The sequence below is a fragment of the Myotis brandtii genome, unplaced genomic scaffold (assembly GCF_000412655.1).
Source record: "Myotis brandtii unplaced genomic scaffold, ASM41265v1 scaffold32, whole genome shotgun sequence".
In the NCBI taxonomy this organism is placed as follows: domain Eukaryota; kingdom Metazoa; phylum Chordata; class Mammalia; order Chiroptera; family Vespertilionidae; genus Myotis; species Myotis brandtii.
Window position 1 is genome coordinate 9,994,525 of NW_005362269.1, and position 9,580 is coordinate 10,004,104.

Consider the following 9,580-nt stretch of genomic DNA (forward strand, 5'->3'; position numbering starts at 1 on the left):
TGGTTTGTGTAACTATCATAGCTGGATTAGGGTGAAGAGAATGAGGTATTCACTTCAGGGACAGATTTAAGCCAGTGCCAAAAAATAAATAAAGAAAGAAAACTAATATTTTAATGAAATTTTAAAATAAAAATTAATGTAAAAATCCATGATGAACAAAACATAAAAACTCTAAATAAAGGCAGAATCACAGTACTAACTTTTCCTTTGCCTTGGGCTCCAGTAGAGCTCTTAAGGCACTGGTAGATGCCTCTTTCATCAGCATTTCCCTGGCAGCACTAGGTCAGGTCTGAGGACACTGACATCGCAGGAGTTGAGTTTTACCTAACCTCTATGACTAAGCACATGTGAACACAAAAGGTTTAATTCAGTCACATAAGGTGTTATTGTGTCAAAAACCATTAAGTACTTAGTAGATCAAATTGATTGTTTTTCTTTTCCTCTAAATTTATTTGTGAACAGACATACCCTATGTGACAAGGTCAATGAAAAACATTAACATTGCTTATTAATCTTCTGATGGAAACTTTGAAGCCCAAGAAATGAATACAAGGTCAGAGGACTGCCAGGTTCTGAAAACCTCCAGGCTGACTTTTCCTCTCTCAGAATAAACCTCTTTTTTTGGCAAATAAGAAGCAGAAATCATGACACTAACTTTTCTTCTTTTATCAATGTGAGACCTATTTTGATCATTTTTCTTGATGTTAGAATGAGGGATTTGGTTAGCTTTGTCTAAAATAAAGTCTATGAACCATTATTCTACTGCCCTCTATTGTTAAACAGTGAATAATAATGCCCTTGAACAGGGTGAAATATAGAATGAAATATCTTTTACAACGTGACCATATATATCTGTCTTCTATATATGTATCGATAACCTAGAGTATTTCCTAGAAGGCAAAACATACATGGTTTGCTTTGGAAATTCAAAATCCATTCGGAAATATTTTTATTTTGGCATACATATTTCAGCACAAAATAAAACATTATTTATTAAGGTGAGTTTACTTATTTTAATAAAATAATGTACATGTATTTAAAAATAACTGTGCCATATAGAAATGTACCAAGAAGAGAATAAGAGTCACCCAAATCCTATACCCAGAGCTAAACACTGGTGACATCTGATGCTATACTTCCAGAGTTCACTACACATGATTTTACTTTCAAAAAATCACCAAAATTCCTAAGGTAACTTTTTGTTTTTACACACAATCTAAGCGCATTTTCTTTCTTTTTCATTGGATTGGTTCTTTTTAATAATCTTAAGTATTTAATTGATTAAGCAAATCTCCCATGAGGGCCCATGCTAGAAGCAATGAGGACTTTCAGAAAAACTGCAGAATAACCTTGAGCAACACATGACAAGCATACACAAGAAACCTACTAAAGAACATGCACGGCAGGCTGGCTTTGCAAGAATGATTCCCAACTAAAGAAATGAAATGCAGGGCGGCTAATGGAGTGGTGCTGTCACCAGCTGTGAGGATGCTTAGGAAAGGTTTCTCCATTCCAGAGAAGGCACGAACGAAGCAGGGACAGGATGACATTATTGCACATGTCAGGTGAAAGCTGAGTAAAGGTGATGATAGGTTGTACCACATTCTAAATAAGTATGATTCTGAGAACAGTAAACAAATACACAGTACAACAATAACAAAAACAACAACAATTAAAAAACAACTGACCTGACTCACTCTAGACTGTGAACTCAAGTGCTATAATTACTTCATGGTGTGTGTGGCAATCTCAGATCCAGATACAGTACATAGTAATCAACAAGAAATGTTGCCGAAACCGGTTTGGCTCAGTGGATAGAGCGTCGGCCTGCGGACTGAAAGGCCCCGGGTTCGATTCCGGTCAAGGGCACGTACCTGGGTTGCGGGCACATCCCCAGTAGGAGATGTGCAGGAGGCAGCTGATCGATGTTTCTCTCTCATCGATGTTTCTAACTCTCTATCTCTCTCCCTTCTGCTCTGTAAAAAATCAATAAAATATATTTTAAAAAAAGAAATGTTAAAGAAAAAGAAGAAAGAAGAATGTTATATATAACATGTGGAGTGGGAGGGATAATGGTAATATAGGAAGGAGAAGGAACAGATAGAAATGAGGGAAAGCCAAGAATAGAACAAAATAAATAAACAACAAGGACCAGGGAGGGAAGTCTGGGTGAGTAGGAGGGAGGGAGGATCATAGGAAATGCTAAGAAGTAAAATATTCACATATTCAGATATGTGTATCGCTTTATTGGATAAAGATCACAGGATAATAAAAATGCCATAAATGCAAAAACATAAAACTTTAAATTCAATCTTTAACACACCCTGGCAGACACTGAATTTTGAGCAGGTGAATGATAGGATGAAAATACAATTTGGCCTTGGGTGATGTGTGCAGGTGCACCATAAATAAATGTTGACATTACCTGATCATGAAGAATGGTATTTGTAATAACACATTAATGCTAATGATAATCTCCCTCTAATTGTAATGGATAGGATAACATTTCCAACACTCCCTAGCATGCTCAGTCGGTCTGCTATGCATTAATCCATTTATTCAAAGAGCAAATATCTACTGTATATCTTATGTGTGAGAGGCATCATTCCAGACCTAACAAGAAAGTGAAGATTATTTCTTTATATATGTGCTTGTGCTGCACCTTATTCCAAAAAGCATTTAAGGTAAGGAAGTAGGATGAGCATATGATTGTTTCTCTTAAGAAGGCTGGAGTTTTTGAAGGGAAAGATGTGTGTGCATAACAAATCAAATAAAAATAAAGTTGTTAATTGTTCTATGGAAGTTCAAAGAAGGCAAAAATGAATTCCAAATTGCTGGATTGAGGGTCTTCCTGGAAGATACAGTGTAAGAGACATGAAGGATGAATGGGATTCTAATGGACAGGAGAGACACACACATACTAAGCTCTGCCCATGTAAAGTGAAGTTGTCCACGTGAAATAGGATGGTTTCAAGGAACAACAAAACATATGAAGTGGCTACAGTCCAAGAGGAGGGTATGTTGGTAGGTAGTGATGGAATTGTGTTTGCTGTGCTGCATGATGGTAGACAATGGGGGAGGTTCAAATGTTAAAGTGTCAGAATACCATATGAAAGTTAGATTTTCCTTTCTGTGAGACAAAGATTTCTGGTCAGATAGAAGAAATTAATCAGATTTTACAAAGGAATACTAACAAGAGTATAAAAGTCAAATAGAGATATAACAGGAGAATAAGATCATAGAGAATGCTATTGTAATATTCTAAGTGACCATGATCAAGATATACTTTAGGTTTTTATAAGGGGAAAAATGCAAAATTGAAAGGATCAACTAGATTTAGTGGCCAATTTTATGAGGGAGAAAGAATATAAGGAGGTAGTAAAATAAGATAATATTTCTAGCTTTAGTGACCAAGAAGTCAGTGATTTTAGAATAATCTTAGCTTTCAGAAGAAATGCTAATTAAATTGCTTTTGCTGTGGTGATTTTTTTGGGCCATTGGGATATTCAAAATAAGGTATTACACACAAAACTATAATTAGGGATAAAAGGATATTAGGACTGCAGGTTCAGATTTAGAAGTAATCTTCAACAAGGAGATTTTAGGTCAAGTCACTGATTGAAGGAGATTTTCCCTGGAGAGGATACTGAGCTGAAGAAATTAAAATTTAAGATACAACCTGGGAATACATATATTTTAAGGCAAGTAGAGGAAAAAGAGGCATGAAGAAGACAAAGAGAGATATTCAGACATGCAGGAGGTACAAGGCTGATATGTACTGCACGTAATTAAAAGAGACATTCTTATTATATTAGACATATGTATTATATTATTCTATTAGAAATAGACATGACCCTAAGTAGTGAGCTTGATTTTATCTATGGGCACTATTATATTCTTTGGCCTATGGAGAACTCAGAGGCAAAATTGTGGTTCAATTCTTCTCAATGTGTAGATATTTTATTCTTTTTTAATGAAATGATCATGCAATAAAATTGACTTTTGGTTTTATATTTTATGGATTTCAAAGTGTATATTTGTATAAGCGTCACCATAATCAAGCTTCAGAACAGTTCTATCACACAGAAGAATCCTTTATGTTACCTCTCTTTGCAATCATACTTTTCCTCCACCCCAGCCTCTAGCAGCCACCAATCTATTCTCCTTCACCAGTTTTGTTTTCTTCCAGAAAGTATTGTCAATGACATCACTATTATATAACCATTTAAGACTGATGTCTGTTCCTCAGCATAATGCCTCTGAGATACATGCATGATTTTGCATGCAACCATACTCCACTCCTTTTTATTTCTGAGTAGTATTCCACTGAGTATCTTAATCAATAAAATTCTCATTTGTACAAAAGTATATGCACTTGCTGTAAAACCAAACGGAATGCTTGGCCTTCCTTTCTAGGACAGACTGCAATACTGATTGTGGGAAGGATACCTGATAGCTTTAGGGTAAGAGGTGCCTTGTAAATAAATGTTATTATTCCCACAGGCTCTGAAGAGAGGATTTGGAACATCAGCCAGAGTTTAATTAGAGTCTCAGCGCCGCTGAAACTGGCTGCTTGAAGAACTGTCCAGCAAATGAATTGCTGAAAACCAATGTGGCATTTATGCTGTAATTAGCGCAAACAAACCTGTAATATTATGGCAGACCTATGACTTCTACTTCACATTTTCTTTCATATCACTGGCTGCTCCAGAGCAATGAAAATTTTCCAAAATAAGATAATAAATATTAAGTGCCAAAGATATGTCTCTTTTATTTCCTCAAAGTGACATTTTGTGTCTTAAATTCTAAAATCCATGTATCTCAATCTATAAAGGCATTACTTTCTACGGCAAAAATTATATCAGAATAAATGCTAGAATTTCTAGCTACAAAATAAAATACAGATCAGACAACTGAATCAACAGAATAAAGTATTTATTTAAATTTTGATAATATTCTAATACTTTCATGTATAATTTTGATACCACTGTAATTAGCTAGTTACTAATAACAGGCAAGGAGCAAAGGGAAGGCCAGGCATTATAGGCATGTCATTTGGGCAGCTTCACCAGGAAGCTGCAACTTCACATTCCTCAGGGAAACACTAGCCCATTCCCAACAGATCACTGAGAAGGGGTGCAACAAAGGGGAAACAGATCCATGCACAGTGAAGCTGGGGTGAAGAGGGAAAGTGCCTATCAGTCACACCAGGGAACAAAAGTCATTGGCCAGAATGGGTGTGGCCATTGCAAGCCCACAAAAATTGGGGAATACATAATCCCATAAACAAAGGAATTCATTCTCTTGATTCCCTCTTGATTCCCTGGTTCCTTTGGTTTTGCTCCTGCTTTCTTGCATTCACCCTGTTTCCTCCATAGCCATGTGGCCCTGCAGACCCCACACTCAATGGACTGATGGACTGCAGTGGGGAACATAAGCTCAGCTCGCCTGGTATTGGACTGGACACTGCTCCAATATGGAAAGGAAACTCTGGACACTGGCTCTGATTCTAGCCCAATCAAACCCCCAGCTACACTTCTTGCTTGGCAGGATAAGGGGAAATGGGACCTTGGAAACTCAGGGATGTAACTCCACAGAAATAAAAATCACTCGTTCTCCCATGGGAGTCTCAGAATATTCTTTTTCTCAGGACATCACACGACTTCCACTCCCATGAGCAAGAAGTGGGGATGAGGACCTCTCCCCACCAGCACCAATCTAAGCAATATGTTTCATCAAAACTTCATCAGACCTTTATGTAGTGAAGAACTTTCAAGAAAAAAAATACCATGGAAATTTTTAAAAATGATAAGAATTTATGTTTACTAAATTAATGTTGTCTATATTATTCTTGCGGGTTTTGTGTGAAAAATATAATGCATATCGTTGAATTTATTTAAATTGCATTTACACAGAGAAATGTTTCTGACAGCTTTAAATCAAACTTTAATTCAGCATTTCTTAAGGTACATATCCTAAAAATTGCTTGCTGATATTAACTTTTGTTTACAATGGACAAAAGCTTAATTTCCCTTTAAAATACCTTTTTATTAATCAATATTTAAATGAAAATGCCATTGCCTGTGGCCAAAGTTCTGATTCTCATTACCCAGTTACTACTTGCTGGGGATAATTAGAGAAAGAATGAGGTATCATAGAGTCCTTAAAATCCACAATGCCCTTTACAAAAATGACTGCAATGTTTTCCCATGCACTAGAGAGTGTGTGCAGAAATTGTTCAGCCTCCTCCATTTTCTAGTGATGCTTCATCATTGCAAAAAGGAAAGAGAAGAAAACACTATGTGAGCAAGAAGGTAAGGCTTTGTTTGCATTTAAAAAAAAGAGAGAAAGAGAACAAAAAAGAGAAATTCTGTTGAGCTCTGAGCTATTGTGAAGGAAACCAAGCTGGGGAGTGAAACAGAGTGAATGATCTCTAGGGTCAGCCTTGATGCTCGCAAGATGTCAGGAGGAGGCAGTGAGCGAGGGACATGACATGAGACTCAAAAGGAGGCTGGCGTGACTGCAATCCACAAGAAGATCTGAGTCGGGGACAGCTCTTCTTCCCTCTCCTTTCTTCAAGGATATATATGTATGTATGTGTGTGTGTGTGTGTGTGTGTCAATGTAAAAAACATTCAAACCTATAGAGAATTTTTGTGAGTTTATTTGAGCCAAACTGTGGAAATTGCCCAGAAGCAAAATCTGAACAAATTGAGACAATGCTCCAAGAGAATGGCAGTTTGCACCTTATTTTATACATTACAATCAAAAGAGAGATGTAAGTAGATTACATGAAATTCATTGGTGATAGATAAGGAAGGCAGGAGAAAGCAAAGAGGGGAAACCTCTGGGATTGGATAAAAAGTAAAATGATACATTTTTTACATAGGTGGGTACAAGATAGTTAATAGTCAGCAATTAACACGACATTCCAAAGGTATGTTATTAAAGATACAAAACAGACTCAGTTAAGATAAAGATTGACTTTTGACAGACTCAGTTAAGATAAAAATTGACTTTTGTCAGGTAAGATTCTAGCTTAGGACATGACTATCTGCCATAAACTGCTTTTAGTTAAAACATTTTAATTTCAAACCATCCTTTGTGGTTACTTTAGGTCTCTGGGCTTTCAAGGCTGCCACACAGGCCTTCCCTGAGTTTGTAAGGTTAGCATGCAGCCCCTTTTCATCCACAATGATTAGGATAATAAAATGAACCATAATTACACATGCATCAACTCCATATTCACCATTGTTAGATGAATACTAAAAACTGAGTCATCAGTGCTAAATAAGTAGATAAATTAGGTAGCTAAATACTTCTTCAGGGAAAGCATCAGCCTTTCAGCATAATTTTTTGTTATTATTGTTTAACTATATTTTTTTTATTATAGGTCAGTTCTCAAACTGAGCCAGCAGCATCAGCAACACCTGGGGATTTAAAGTTGCAAATTTGCAAAGTCTCGGGCTCCACCCCAGACTTACTATTGAATCAGAAACTCTGCACTGGAGAGTTCAGTAATCCCATTTGTTAACCAGCCCTTCAGGGGATTCTGATGCAAGAGAAAATTTGAGAACCCTGGGTTTAGGTAACACTAATACAATGGTATAATCTAGAGATAGCTTTCCATTCATTTGTTTATCTGTTAATTGGGTCAGGCCCTAGAGACACTGATGTTTATAATCCAGAAATGATAGACAAGCAAAAATAAGCACATTAAAAAAAATCATTCAAGTTGTAATATGAAGGCTATCCTATATAATAAAGAGCTAATATGCTAATTAGACCACACAGCAGAACGACCGTCTGGATGACCTTCCAGACGAAGCCGGGGCTGTGAGGGCCGAGCCCCTTGCATGAGTTTCATGCATCAGGCCTCTAGTTAAGAAATCAAACAGGATAGTGGAATAGGAATATAAGGGAGAGAACTATTTTGAAAGGCAAGATTATGGAAGGTCTTTCTTTCTATGGTGATATAATGCTTGTCAAAGCGTGCTCTGTGGGTCGACAACATGAGCAGTACTTTGGAGCTGCTTTGAAATACAGAACCTCAGAGCACTCCCAGACTTCCCGAATCAGAGCCTGCCTTTGAACAAAGTCTTCAGATATGAGGTGATTTGTAAGTACAGTAAGAAGCACTCATGTAAAGTAAAACAAACCAAAAACATCCATCTAGATGGTGAAATGTCTTGACATAGGTCAATTTTCATATATAACCAGAAAAAGTTAGTGTCAATTTTAGAGTCTCCATAGAACTCAAACATTTACTTCCACACACCCAGAAATAGTCCCAACAGAAGCAAATGAGAAAGCTACTTCACCACTTGCTGTTATTAATAATGTAAAATCATGGCCCATTACCATTCAGTATTTTCCTAGCGAATCCTAGAATATCTGTTCTAAGAAGTGTCTGTAAACAAATTAATTTTCATGATCCTTGTTATACTTGATGACAAAGCTACGTGGTCATGTTCTGATGACCTCCATGACTCAGGGAATATAAGATCTTCATGATTAAACTGACTTTTGGTAAGAAAAAATAAATAAATGATTTCATTATATAATAATTGAAAGTTAATTCAAATACATGATTTGACTAGATATTTGATACTGCAATAACTGTTCTTGTGATCAATTTTATTCTCATAATAGATAGACCCCAACCTCTACTCACAGAAGAGACTGGTAAACTCCAGGGAGTTAAGTTATTTCAAGTTCTGAGTTCAGTTAATGTGATATTTAATTTTTGATACAGAGAAAATATGAGACGTGCAAATGAGAAAGAGCGAAAAGCTGGAAAATAATATCAATAGTTTTACCTATGTGACAACTTTAAGATATCTACAACTGAGTAAGCACTATACATATATTTAAACATTGAATACAAAAAGAATCTTGTAAGATTTGTATTCTCATGTCCCATTTTTCAGGCATAAATCTAAGAGATTAATGATTTTCTGAGGCTTATACAGTAGAACATAAAACTAGGGCAACGTGGCAGGGGATGGGGGTTTGATCGAATGGCAGAATTTAAACAACTGCATGACTCCAAAAATCTATTTGAAATTCAGTATTTTCCAAACTGTACTCCTATTAGCATATTGCTATTATATCCAAATGTAACTTACTAGTATACCAGTAATACTTTACTTAAATGAATTTCATTTTATATCACTCCCATACATAAAAAAGAATTCTATTGATAAAAATACACTAACAATAAATTTAAAAAAATAATATTGTTTAATTCTATCTTGACTCTCTTGGTTACCTGATTCTGAGGACCACCAATTTTGAGGACCACTCTAAAAATTAAAAATGACCTTGTGTTCAAAGAACTTAGAACAATGATCATCAGACAAGTACTTTATCCTGGGGATAATTCTGGTTGAGCAAGAATTGAAAAGGGGATAATTTTCCCACCTTCACTGTTATTTAATGCCACTTCCACAAACCACTAAAGTTATCCTATATGGTCAGAATTGAGCATCCTATCCTATCTAATAAAAGACAAAAAGGGTAATTAACCATACCTCTGCTACGCTTCCCATTGGCTAATCAGGGCAATATGCAAATTAACT

At 36.1% G+C, this 9,580-nt stretch overlaps 1 long non-coding RNA gene across 1 annotated transcript in view; it reads right to left on the reverse strand.

Annotated features, from left to right (window-relative positions):
- The window catches only part of LOC106726808, an 81,279-nt gene that overhangs the window by 40,042 nt on the left and 31,657 nt on the right, over positions 1 to 9,580 (reverse strand). The gene's annotated exons all lie outside the window — the stretch shown is intronic.